The sequence below is a fragment of the Schistocerca americana genome, chromosome X (genome assembly GCF_021461395.2).
Source record: "Schistocerca americana isolate TAMUIC-IGC-003095 chromosome X, iqSchAmer2.1, whole genome shotgun sequence".
Classification (NCBI taxonomy): domain Eukaryota; kingdom Metazoa; phylum Arthropoda; class Insecta; order Orthoptera; family Acrididae; genus Schistocerca; species Schistocerca americana.
In genome coordinates, this window is record NC_060130.1 from 207,783,806 (window position 1) to 207,797,625 (window position 13,820).

The window sequence follows — 13,820 nt, forward strand, 5'->3', positions numbered from 1 at the left end:
CCACACTTTAATCTGTAGTCACGATTTATGTATTTTGCCAGTAGCCAAAATAAATAAATTGTGACTATAGAATAAAATATAAACTTTTTCAGTATTAAATTGTTCACTATTCAACACGCAGTTTGTTTGGAATACGTCCCGTTCAGTTGTTCAAGTGGGCTGCAGAAATTGGCGTGCAGTACCATATCGCAGGGCGTGCATTGAAGAACTTTGTAATAGTTATTTAATTACAAGACGAGGGAAACTGGAATTATATAAGAGACAGATAAAATAGTGATATGTATACCAAACTAGGAAGCATTTCTAAGTGCAAATTTGGGTCTTTCAGACCTAGAGTTTCATTGTATATGAGAGGAAAAGAGGAGCTGCAAAAATGGAAGAAACATTAATATGGGGATGAAGTCAATTATCGTTAGGAACTGGAAAAATTAGCATTTTGCAGTAAATGGTAAAGAGATGGGAATTCTGCCTCTGAATGAAAAAATGCAAAATTGCTTAATAGACTCTATTTCATCGAATTGAATCCAGATGAACTATTTTATCATAGGTAGTTTGAAATAGCTTTATTTAACCAGTTTTCAGTGACTAGATTAGATTAGATTAGATTAGATTTACTTACTGGTGTTGTACATCATCTGGCAAAACCCAATTTGGAAAGATAAAGTGCATATCATCTGTGTTTGAAATAAAAAGTGTAAGACCACAAAAATGTATCAATGCACTCAGTGATCTTGTACCATACCAATTATGAGCACTTGAATGGGTTGTCTAAAATAGACACCATGCAAAGTAACTCAATGCCCAGCCATGGGACCTAGCATTTTATGACAAAGAAATGCCTATCTTTGTTCGTTAGCTAAAGCTCAAAAAATGGTATAATGTGGACACTTTTAACATGGAAAATTAGGTGGTGGACAATTTGAACGGTGGTTGCATTGAATACCGCTAGATGTTGGGCCTGAACTACGTCATTAACAGTACACTGCTAACGTCAGCAAGCAGTTGTGGAATAGCTGCCCCTGAATGCTTTGTGTTGTGCATTGTATTGTATGTTAACTGGGGACCTAGAAACAACGGATAGGTTCCGTCCCCGCCGCAGCCGCAGTGGTCCACAACTCTACGATGACCACCACAGTCCACTTCACCCCTCCGTCGCCCCACACCGAACCCAGGGCTATAGTGCGGTTCAGCCCCCGGTGGACCCCCCAGGGAAGTCTTGCACCAGACGAGTGTAACCCCTATGTTTGTGTGGTAGAGTAATGGTGGTGTACACGTACGTGGAGGACTTGTTTGCGCAGCAATCGCCGACATAGTGTAACTGAGGCGGAATAAGGGGAACCAGCCCACATTCGCCAAGGCAGATGGAAAACCACCTAAAAACCATCCACAGTCTGGCCGGTTCACCGGCCATTGACACAAATCCGCCAGGCAGATTCGTGCTGGGGACCAGGCGCTCCTTCCCGCCCGGAAAGCCGTGCATTAGACCACACGGCCAACAGGGCGGGCGTGTTGTGCATTGCTTGTTGTTTTGTTATTTTGAAGATAAGTGAAACGAGTAATCCCGGCTGACCCAGATTTGATCACATCCCATACAACACCTGGCAATCCTTTTGATAATGTGTCAGTTCTGCTGTAAGCTGCTGCCCTGCGAAAGAGAGGCGAGGCTTGTTTTCCTCCCAACCCACTTCTCTCTCTACTGGCAGTCCAAATTCTAGTTTGTTTACACTTGTGGCCATCTGTTACTGTAGCCTAAACAGCCAGCACTGTGCACTATAGCGATTGGAAAACAAAATCTGTAACGTTTTTTTACTCTACTGAAATTCTTAAGGGCCCCACACACCGGCGATGGATCGCAGCAATCCGTCACTGGCAATACTGTGTGCAGTCGGTCCCTCGCCTTGACGGCACACACGAGCAGTTTGCTAAGCAACTTCAGTATTATAAATGTCACTGTGTTGATAAGTGCTGCTACGGAAAGTGAACTTCTATGTTTAGCAGCAGTTCCAGTGGTTTTCAGTGTCACCATGAATACTTGCAAAACATAAATTGAAAATGAACAAGAATTATAATTTATTAAACTTGCTTTGAAACGTTTTTCCTGGGAACTGCAGATTATTATACAGAATATATTACATTTTTCGTTGGCACCAAATGGGTTGATTACATCTTTCCTGTGTGGTAATATAATTCATTTTACATTTATTAGTCATCAATTCATTTTTTTATTTATTATCCTATATTTTATCTTCAAGTATTTACACAATATAGGCACATCGAGTACAATGTGGCTATAGAGAGGTTGTCAGTAGCAGCATTACTGATTACTCTAACCCTTGTTCTAATTTCATACGAAGGAGAGTTAGGTTATATGAAATGACAAGGCCGTATGTAACTGTGTAATAGATTTGCCGTGAACATTTAATTTATAATGTGTTCTTAACATTACAGTAGGTACATACTGGTATGTCATTCTGTTTAGAAGTTAAAAACTTTAACTATGCGAATAATTACTTCATAAGTAACTCGAAATCATAAGAGGGAGCCCATCGTATTGTGCCTATTACCTTGAACTTCCCATCAATACTACTCCTGTAGCACAAGCTTCAAAATACTAATTACTGCAAAATCATAGGGTGTATTTTGTTTTACTTCTTAATATAAATTGCAACTCCGGCTCACACTTCACTTCTTAGTGTAGTTTGTAGCTCCTGGATAACCGTAAATTCAAATGTAAATTTCTTACACAACATGGGCAAAGCAAAATGAAACAAAACTGTACAACCACTCCTAATAAATAGAGAATCAAGTCGCAGCCATATTGCCAAAGGTTGCTGCTCACTAGCTAGATAGCCATATTGCGTACATGATTTACGTGCAGTCTATCAGATTGTGTGGGATTTCCAGCAATCAGTGGCTGATCGCTGTGATTTGCCCATATATGTGCAATCTATGAAGCAATAGGTCACCCACGTGATGGACCGCTGCAATCCGTTGCTCGTGTGTGGGACCCTTTACTCCAACATTAAAATAGAATTACTGTACCTTCAGTTCCACTTCTACACTAAGTGCTTTGTCAGTTTTGTCTGTAGTGTTATAAACCTTGGGTCGCATGACTATGAATTCCCAAGAAAGGTAGAAATCAATACTCTGCAGATTTTGTAATCACCGAAGTGGGCAAGAAAAGACAAATAATTTTAGAAACCCCTTAAATCAGCAATGCATTCAGTTCACCAGTGGAAAAATGCTGCTACTTCTCAAGAGAACAGTCATTTTTAAAAGCTTAAATACAACCAAACAAAGGCCATTTCAGAAGAAAATGGTGAAGTTTTTGCAATTGCAAACATTCCAATTAAATGTTCCTGATCACCGCTTTCTTTTAACAGTCAGTTTCAAAGAACTAAAACTTTGCTTGTTTTCACTCATGACAAACTTTTAAATTTGTGTGTCTAATCATTTACAAACAAAAATAGATCTCAATTATGACAAAAATAGACACAAATTTTGCAAAAAATATAAGCAGATTTTGCCAAAAATAGATGCTACATTTTCCAGTTCCTAATTATCATCTTGTGTAAAGATATTGATATATATGTAAGTCAAGTAGTGAAGTACAACACACAGAATTTAACCAGGGACATTGGCTCCAGGTCTAGTATCGCAACTGTTTCCCTTTCAGATACAAACGGCCAAGGTGGTACTGTGGTTGGGACAGTGTACTCATATACTGGAACAGTGAGTTTCCAATCTTCAATCGGCCTGAGACACATACCGTTGTGACTCTTTACATAAAGCCATAGACAATTTCCTTCCACATCATTGCTCCGTCTGAGTTTGAGTTCCAATTCTAATCATTTTGACGTAGGCAGAACATTAATATTGAACCTTCGTGCCATCACAGTCATTCAAACCAGTTGTATTCACAAGCACCACCGTAAACTACAGTTCTTAACTACTGACCTGGGTTGGTTTCAAAAATTCCTACATTCTGTAATAGAATGACACCATTAGACATTGCTAATTCTCATTAGAAAGATATCAACTCAGAATTCAGATAAAATAATACAACAGAGACTACAATATGTGAGAAGCAGGGGTAGAAAAATTAAGAGAAGGAAAGAAACATAGTTAATAATTGAACAGCTGGAAGTGTGTTAATACAACAATAAAGAAAAATTTCTCAGTAGACACAGCAGCTTTGAGTCTGACTGTGAGACTTGCTTGTAAAGCTTGCTTGTGAAGGCATTCCATTGTATGAATGCATGGTGTCTGTTCTTTTGGACATATCCAAAAGAACAGACACGATGCAGAATCCGCAACTGTGATATATATTATGTAAACAGAAGGTGGAGGGCAGAAGAAAGGGAAGGGGCTGTTGATGTCAGCTGCATTAGGAATTTATGCAGAATCAGTGACAAGTGGAAATGTGTGCCAACTGGGATTCGAACTCTGGACCCCTTCTTGCTAGACAGTTTCATTAACCACTTAGTGAACCAGACACAGTGTTTATCACAAATGTGTGGACTCTCCTGTTACAGACAGAAACAACGCATTGATATAACTGATTTGCCTGGAGGGGCAATGAATCCTCCACACTCAGTGTGGATGCACAATTATGTCTAACCTCCTTTGGGAATATGAAAGTAGTGAGCATGGAGGACATGGACAGGGATTGTGGACAGGAGGCACTAGGGAGGAATGTGGGTTGGCTGAGAGGTGTACCGAGGTAGTCCGAATAGTTGCGATAAACATTATGTCTGGGTGGAGCTGTTGTTAACGCAACTGCCTAGTAAACAGGAGGTCCCAGTTTCGAATCCCGGTCTAGCACACATTTTCACCCATTGCCACTAATTCTGCATAAAGTCCTGATGCAGCTGACATCAGTAGCTCCTTCCCTTCCCTTCTTTTCATTTCCTTTCTCCCCCCTCTCCACCTTCCATTTACGTAATTCACATGAAAGACAAAGTTTATAGCATACAGTTTTATTATGTCAGATAGATTCAGTTCAGCACATCTTTGCTGCAGAGTCAAAGGCTTAGCACCAACCTTCTTGAATGTGGCTGACTCTTTTTGCATTTACACTATTACACTTGTGTGCTAATCTAAAGACCTTTCGAGGAAGAGAATTGTTAAAGAAATTCCGAAACTTTGAATTAGCCTGAAAAAGTACCTTAATCTCTAGTTGGTGGGCCATTGCAAATCCAAGACAGATAATAGTTTTAATATGTAGTGAAGATTTAGACAAGGTCATCTTTCGTAAGCTCTTTTTTTTTTAAATTAAAAGCAGCCAGCTCTGTAAACAACCTAGTTCTGACTAGCCTCATTTACAGTTTCGGTGATTTATTCTCTTTCTCCTGCCATTCGACATCCAGCCTACATTTGATTGGACAGTTGCAGCAACTGCAGACATCTTTTCATTAATAAAATTATTGTTGTGTCTAGGTTTCACTTTCCAGTATAGTTCTCCAGTCACAACTTATATGAAGTTACAGCCAGTCACTGCTTAAGAAAAATTGTCTACCCCTTTGTTAAGTTTTATAGTGTGTCATCTCTGTCCTTGTCACACACCTCTGTCACCATTTATCCAACCACTTCCCCAAATCTTGCAAGCTAACCTAGCAGTTCTCTTCATAGTTCTGATATTACTAACAAGTGAGGTGATGCAGTGGTAAAAGAATGGACTCATATCTGTGAGGATGGCATTTCTTACCAGTGTCAGGCTATTCAGATTTAGATTTGGAATGCTGGCACATTAACTCCTTGTAAAGCACATGTTATTCAGCATGTGCTAACAAAAAAGGCAAGGTTATGTTATTTTCCAACCACTCTGTATAAAATGTACTCCTACTTGAATCCTATTTAGCAAACAAATCTGATACAGTAGTGATTCTCTTACATCTACATTTCAAATATACTCCACAAGCCACCGTATGGTACATGGCGGAGGGTGCCTTGTACCGCTACCAGTCATTTCCTTTCCTGTTCCACTCCCAAGTAGAGCAAGGGAAAAAAGACTGTCTATATGCCTCCATAGAAGCCACAATTTCACTTATCGAATCTTTGTGGTCTTTACACTGAATGTATATTGGTGACAGTAGAGTCATTCCCCAGTCAGCTTCAGATACCAGTTCTCTAAATTTTCTCAGTACTGTTTCATAAAAAAAAGTCGTCTTTCCTCCAGGGATTCCCATTTTAGTTCACAAAGTATCTCCGTAATGCTTGCATGTTGACTAAACCTACCAGTAACAAATGTAGCAGCCTGCCTCTAAATTGCTTCAGTTTCTCCCTTTAATTCAACGTGGTGGGGATCCCAAACACTCGTGCAGTACTCAAGAATAGGTTGCTCTAGTGCTCTATACATGGTCTCCTTCACAGATGAGCTACACTTTCCCAAAATTCTCCCAATTAACTGAAGTTGACCTTCACCTTCCCTACCACCATCCATATGTACCCATTCGATTTCATATCTCTTTACAATGTTATGCATGGATATTTAATCGACGAGATGGTGTCAAGCAGCTCACTGCTAATATTGTATTCAAACACCTGAACTCCTGCTCCATTGAAATCACCACTGCAAAACATCTTGCAACCACGCCATCTATATTGTCAGCAGATAGATAATTCATACTCTTTCTCCATACTCAGACATAATACATGCAGGCAGTAACTTTAGAATAGAGTTCAGTACTGTGTAAGTCTGAAAACCATTAATCTGTTTCTCAGTTTTGGTTATTGTTGATGCTTTTAACTAAGGTCTGCTCTGTTTATTATAGTTGGAAAAGTTTTTTTTTTTTATTTTCATATTAATACATAGTGGTAACCACACAATTGAAGTAGTTAATCATTCCAGTTTCCCCTCCACTCATCTTGTCACTACTTGCTGCTGACGAGTTTAGTCATTCAGGAAGGTGAATGGAAGGTATCTAGTGTGAGGATGGGGGCCAAAAAGCACATATAAGGGCTCTCGTGGTAAGCAAGCTCCCATGCAGACTATGCTTAGCTTACCATATTAGCATAACACTGGCCAAGTTTATTGTAGAAATTGATGGGTTCATTTTGCAGATTATGGCTCACAACATAGTGTTGGAACCCCAGGTGACTGTTTTACTGCTTGAGCCATGCTGAACCCTCCTGTAGTCTTACAATTTGCTATCCAGTGCTTACTTTTTGTATGCCTGCATTATTGTCATGACATAAGTTAACGTTTTTCCTTGCACCATGTAACTGTGTTTATTCCATTCACTTCCAGTTCCCACCAGTTTTACCTTGTTCTGTTAGGTAGTCTGCTTTTCTTCTCCACTTTCTTTCACTTCAGTTGTTTCTTCTTAACATTCTTGTGTCTTTTGCCACTTTCCTGTCACATTTTATTGATGTGCTAATGGTACTCCTGTAAAAGCCAGGAAGAATGTCTAACTTTATTTTAAAAACTGAAAAACAATGAGAAAATCATGAGTGTCCAAATAAAATACAGTTAGAACTTTCAGACGCACAATATGTATCATCAGGAGTGTAAGATGATATAAACTATGAAGAGATGAAAAGTGAACTGTCATGAGGACAACATGAGCTGTAAGCTTGGGATGCTGAACAATAATTCTCTGCTGGCCTTTATATCAAATCCTTGTATGCTCACAGAACATTGGCTTCCTCCTATTATTACTTGTTTTTCCTCCTATTATTACTTGTTACATGTAATACATCACTTGTGTGGCCATAGTATCTATAGCTGTTTTGCAGCTATTAAAGGGATTTCAGTCTGTCTATGCAGCTACTAGAACATGTGTATTTATAACACTGTTGTTATTTCATTCTGTTGGTATAAAACATCATTGGTGGTAGCATTTTATGTTTGATTTTTGTTGTCTGGTTGCACATTTATGAGGTGTGCCAAATGAAGGAGTACCACAAAAATGGGCAAGCAGAGATACTTCCTAATACCAGGGAACATCTGAGGTAAAATACCACCACTGGTGATGTTTCATAGCAGTAAAACAAAACATGTATGGTGGTATAAATATTCATTTTCTTGTAGTTGCTAGTATGAATTTAGGTACCTTTCATAGTTATTCCACAAACTTTAGATGTCTTTTCTATCTACTGAATACCTTTATTTTAACTTCTCAAGAAGATGAATCAGACATGTTTCACTGCAATGTCTGACTTCCTGTGCAATTTCTGTTAAACTGAATGCAAGCCCTCTTGTTTGGTTCTCTCTCACACAACCTCCTTGTCCCTGTCCTTTATTTTCTTACAGAGAAAGGATATTAAAATGTTTTTTTAGTTAGTATAGTTCTTTTATATGCCGTTAATGTTGTTTCACATGTTACTTGCTTAGCTGTCAATAGACAGTAATTGAAAGTCAAGTAAATATGAAGCAGTGTCGTAAGTCATTCACCATAATGTGTTTTCTTCAGGGAGTATTAGTTCAGGAAAATGTATAGGAGAACTTCTGAGGAGTTAGGAAGATAGGAGAGATGTACTGGCAGTCGAAAGCTACAAGGCAGCTTGTGTGCCCGAGCTCAGCCAGTATAAATATTGCTCTCAAAAGGTACAGGTTGGGTTTCTGTTTACACACAGTTTTTGTGTGTGAGAATATTTCAGTTATCAAATAAATGTGAAAAACAGACTGAACGCATTGATCTCATTTCAAAGTTAGGGTAGATTTCAAACTTCACATGACACTTTTTAAGATTTGGAACCAATAAGAAAATCAGTTCAAGAAATTAAATTCTGAATTTTAGTTGAGCCTGTGTCAGGTATTTTCAGTAGTTAATGATGTTGCCATGTGCGGTGGATGAGCAAGAGGAACACTTCGGAATAGTTATTGTCTTTCATTGTTGCAGATTGTTTCCGATAACACAACTTTTTTTTTTTTCCTCCAATTAATTGCTGCGCTTGATACAAATGTAACTGGTCCAGAACTTTTCTGTGGAAACCTATTCATGACAATTCAGCGCGTGCGCATGCGCGTGCGCATGCGCGCGCGCACACACACACACACACACACACACACACACACACACACACACACACACACACAAAGGAGAGGTTGGTGACAGCTGTACTTGGTGATGCTCATGTTTGATACAGAAAGCATGCAGCCCATTAATTACTTTCACACAGTCAAGAATGAGTACAGTGAAACCTCTTTATAACATTCCTCCATATAATGTTTTCCTCTTTGTTACATCTGTTTTTTTTCGGTCCCGACTAAAAGCCCATATAAACAATGTTAAATTTTCCTCTTTACTACGTTTCCTCTATATTACAAATTCCTCCATGTAACGCTCGTATTTTTGGAACCCTGGTCAATTATTTACCTCTTTATAATGTTTAAATGACTGGATGTAGACGCATCGTTTTCCGTTCTGTGGATTCACAGTTTGCATCGGCTCGGAAAGCCCACGCTCAACGTATTTCATATGTCAGTGGCAGAACCTGGTCACGTGACGTGACGCGACGCATATTCTGCTTGCGATCTTTTTGGCGCCATTTACTTTCACCCATCCACCTATCGGGCCCTATGTTTTAATTACAAAAAACTAATCATTTGATACATTGATCATTTCCAATGAATATCATATTACAGTGTTGTGAAAATTTAAAATGCCAACTATGGCACCATTTGCCAAAGCTGATTAGTGGTATCCCAATCTTCAGTAATGCCCTATAATTACTATTTGGAAGCCTTCCTCTTTATAGTGTTTTCCTCTATACAGTGTTCAGAGTTTGTGGCCCCTTGAAAAACGTTATATAGAGGTTTCACTGTATATGTTCATTACTCCTTTAGAGGGTATATCACAGTTATGCCTACAGATTCTGCTAGATCATCAGACATGTTAATAATAATTGCAGTGAAAATGAAAATATAATGATGCAGGCCTGTATAGCACCTCTCATTACAAAGAAATTAAATGTTATGTTGATAATTTGACCCTACTGTGGAGATGAAATTGCCGGTGCGGTAAAGATTGCGCTGAATGGAGGTAGTATCAATGTCTATTAGATGTTCGAAAGTGGTTAAGGGAAAATGCACGTGATATTCTTAAGTCCGCCAACAATTAGTGGCTGTCTTTTGGTTTCTGTAAAGGGACTAGTTCAATGTTTCCCAAAGTGATTGTTTTCCATCTCATTGAAAGGACCCATCGTAAATTTGTTTATTGTGCCTAGTCGTTTCCCTGTGAGAAATACTTTGTTTTCTTGAAGTAATATTTAAAACATTCTCCAGATGAGTGTAGTTCTCAGTAGCCCATAGACACCGATTGTAGTGAGTAAATCTGAGATTATTGCCTGTCAGAATTGCTCATTTAGTCTATATGCCCGATTCAAAATACACAAAAGTGGTTTGCTGTGTATAGGGAAAATAGCTACATCATGTATTGTTCTCTTAATTACATAGTCATCTAGTGCTCTTACGAGAGTAGGCAATGTGTATGTAGTTTTTTCTCTTACTCTCTTAATGATTTTACCATGAGCCTGCTATTCATATTACTTACATAACTTGGAACTGTACTTGTTCATATTTCCATTTTCTACTGCCCTTCCTTTCATTTGATCAACTGTTGACCATTATTGCTATGATTTTTCTGTGAGTTAAATGGTATAGTTTGTGATGGAGAAGAGTTCATCTAATGTAAGCAAAACAAAATCAATGAACTTACCTACCCAAGTAGTTGAATATTGTATGATTATCACTTGTCAGCAATGATGTGCTTACTGGATTGATTATGTGCCATCAGCATATTTCAGTCAGACTCCACCAGATGGTATCAGAGGATGAAATTAAGTTATTTAGTTTCTGCATTCCATTCCCTACTTGACCAACTCAACGGCACCAACGACAAAAGGTTCAAACTTAATCAATTACTCATTACTGATAGCAATACCATTGTAACTTAAGTTTATTTTTCTCTCCAAGAACTTGTAGGAGTACATTGCCAAAATCTTCCTTCCACTATATTATACAATGTCTTCATAGATAAAGTGTAGTTCAAGTTCCCAACAGACATTTTTATCTTGTTTGTTACTTCATGGATGGGCTGCAGCTTGCGGGCAGAAACTTTTTCACAAAGCCCTTGTAATAGCTTATCTGTTTTCTAAAAATTTAACCTGCCAAACAGACCTTACACTTCAGAAACAGTCTTCTATGATGTATGCAATTGTTCTGATGGCATGTGCTTGGGTATCTGTCATTTTTGTTGAGTACAGAAGTTTATTCTGGAGATGGGACCTCAGTAAACATTGTAAGTGATGGTGATTATTATTGCTCTTCTGTTGAACTTTTATTCACCAAACCTTCCTTCCTCTTCCTCACCTTCACCCTCCCGTGATTCCTCTCTTCTGCATGATACTTTCATTACTTACATTTCAGTTGTAGGGTTGATAGAAAAAGTGGAATTGTGTGTGTTGGTGGGGGTAGGGGGGCAGGGGGGAGGGGGATTAATAAAAGTTGAGTAGCTGAGGTGTAATAATTTTCACCTTTATATGTGCTTGTCCATTGCTCATTGCTTCCTCTACATGGTGAGTGGGTCTCTTGTCTTCATTCAGTGGTATAAAACAAACATCTAAATGATACACAGATTTTTAAGAACAGATAGAGCAAACTTTGGATAAAAACCTGTGTGATAATGTCATTCATAAATAGAAGTTATAGAAAAATTTATATAGATTCTTATTGTAAACATCCATGTTCCAACAATTATCAACATGAATTAATGCTGTGCATCTGAAAATACATAAACTCCTGTTGTAAGATTTATCTTCTGTAAGATTTATGGGTTGCGCATCTGTTATCTCCAGTAATTATTTAACTCTGATCAAGGACACTCCTGACATTTTCATCTTGGGTATTAATAACCGCTTCAGTTGTATTTGGTCCTTTATTACTGAATCACTGCCGGTTTCGTGGCACTAAAAGCCGCATCTCCTGGTGAACATGCGATCTAAACATTAGAGCGGAAAAGTGCAGAATCTTTTTACCCAACATTCATTGCCTGTCAAAATAAAACACTGCTAAAAGATGGTGTGTCATAGATTAAAATCTGACAGATTGCAATATAGAGGATGCGTCCAAAACAAATTGTATGATTTGGTTTGGACCCATCTACAATATCGAAATCTGGCAGTTTTTAATCTATGACGTACGGTCTTTTAGTGGTGTTTTGTTTTGACAGACAGTGGATGTTAGATAAAGAGAGTTTGAGCTTTTCTGCTCCCATGTTTTAATCAGATGTTCACCTGAAGATGTGGCTTTTAGTGCCACAAAACTGGTAGTGATCCTGTAATAAAGGTTCAAATGCAACTGAAGTGGTTATTAATTCCCCAAGATGAATACTCATAGCTGTGGTTGCCTCACCTACAAGGTTATTTGCTCCTAACATTTTATCAGTGTTCATATATGAATTCTGGCAGAAATTGGCAAACTAACTGCTCATCTACCAGCGCATCCAACTACTCAGTGGCAAGTTGTAAACAAATTGGAATGTCCTCATACAGAAGCAAGCAATAAAATCCAAAAAAGGGTAAATAAGAAGTGGCTCAAGAATGTTTGCTTTTATACCTGATATTGACCTGGGAGAAGGTGCATTGGTTCTCAGTAACATCTTTTATTGTTTTGTTGATGTGTTGCAGAAGACATTTGATACCTGATGACAGGCAGTTTCATAACAATCTTCTGGCATACTTTTTGCCTTATTTAGTTTCTGTTCCTGCATAGTTACAATATATTGTTGACTCAACACAGAATTTTAGGGAAAATTCAAAAGCATCTTCAAGTGAAAAAAAAGCTGGATAAAGAATTGGCTTAAAGTAAGGTGTAATGAAAAAATATGATTTACTACGATACACTATCAAATGCTGAATTGTTACTGTTGAAAATCAGCGTCCCCAGAAGCAATTTATCACTGTAGTATGCACTAGACTCAACAAGTAGAATAGTATAAAGACATATTAAACCTCTCGTAAAAAATTGTCACAAAAGAAGAGATAATTGATCTTATAAAATTTATCTGTATGCAAGACCAAACATCTTTAGGTTTGGGTTTCACTAGTCGATGCATCAAAATAAACGAGTATGATTAATACCTTTAAAATTCTAAAGTGAATCTGCTCCTGAATATTGTTGCAGTATATACGAGCTTGTCAGTTGTGAACTTTCTGGTGTCTCAAACACAAATAATGAATGAACTGTGATAATCAGTAAACTGTGATTACAAATTTCCTCACGACGCCTTTATATTGCAGCTATTCTATTGACAAACTGCTGTAAACTTACCGCACAAATAAATACATCACATGGAAACTTGGTGTGAAGGATTTCAAAGCAAGAGTCTACAATGAAAGTTTATTATGATTCCATTAGTAGAACTGTATATCACATTTCGCCTTTTATTGCACTTTAATCCATACAATTAATCATATAGTGTCAGGTTTCCAATGTACCTACTTTTGTAACTCAATCCAGAATAAGTAACTTCAGAATCGGTACCTTCATTAGGATTAGGATTACACCATTTACTTTTAAATGTATGTTAGTATTGTGATAACGTTCTGCTAACATTATACATTTTTTTATTTTTCATTTTTAAGTAATGGTGACTCTGTTAACTCTGTCTCTCACATTCAAAGAATGTCATCAAGAATTTCTTCCAGAAAACAGGTACTGCTGGTAATAATAATTTATTTCTTGCAACACCAAATGGGATCATACAAATGTGGATTTTTGCAGGATAGTTGCAACAAGACCACTACAGATTCCTGTGTATCGTTGGTACTTTCTGTTCACAAGAGACATTAGACTCACATTTGGGAAGACCAGGGTT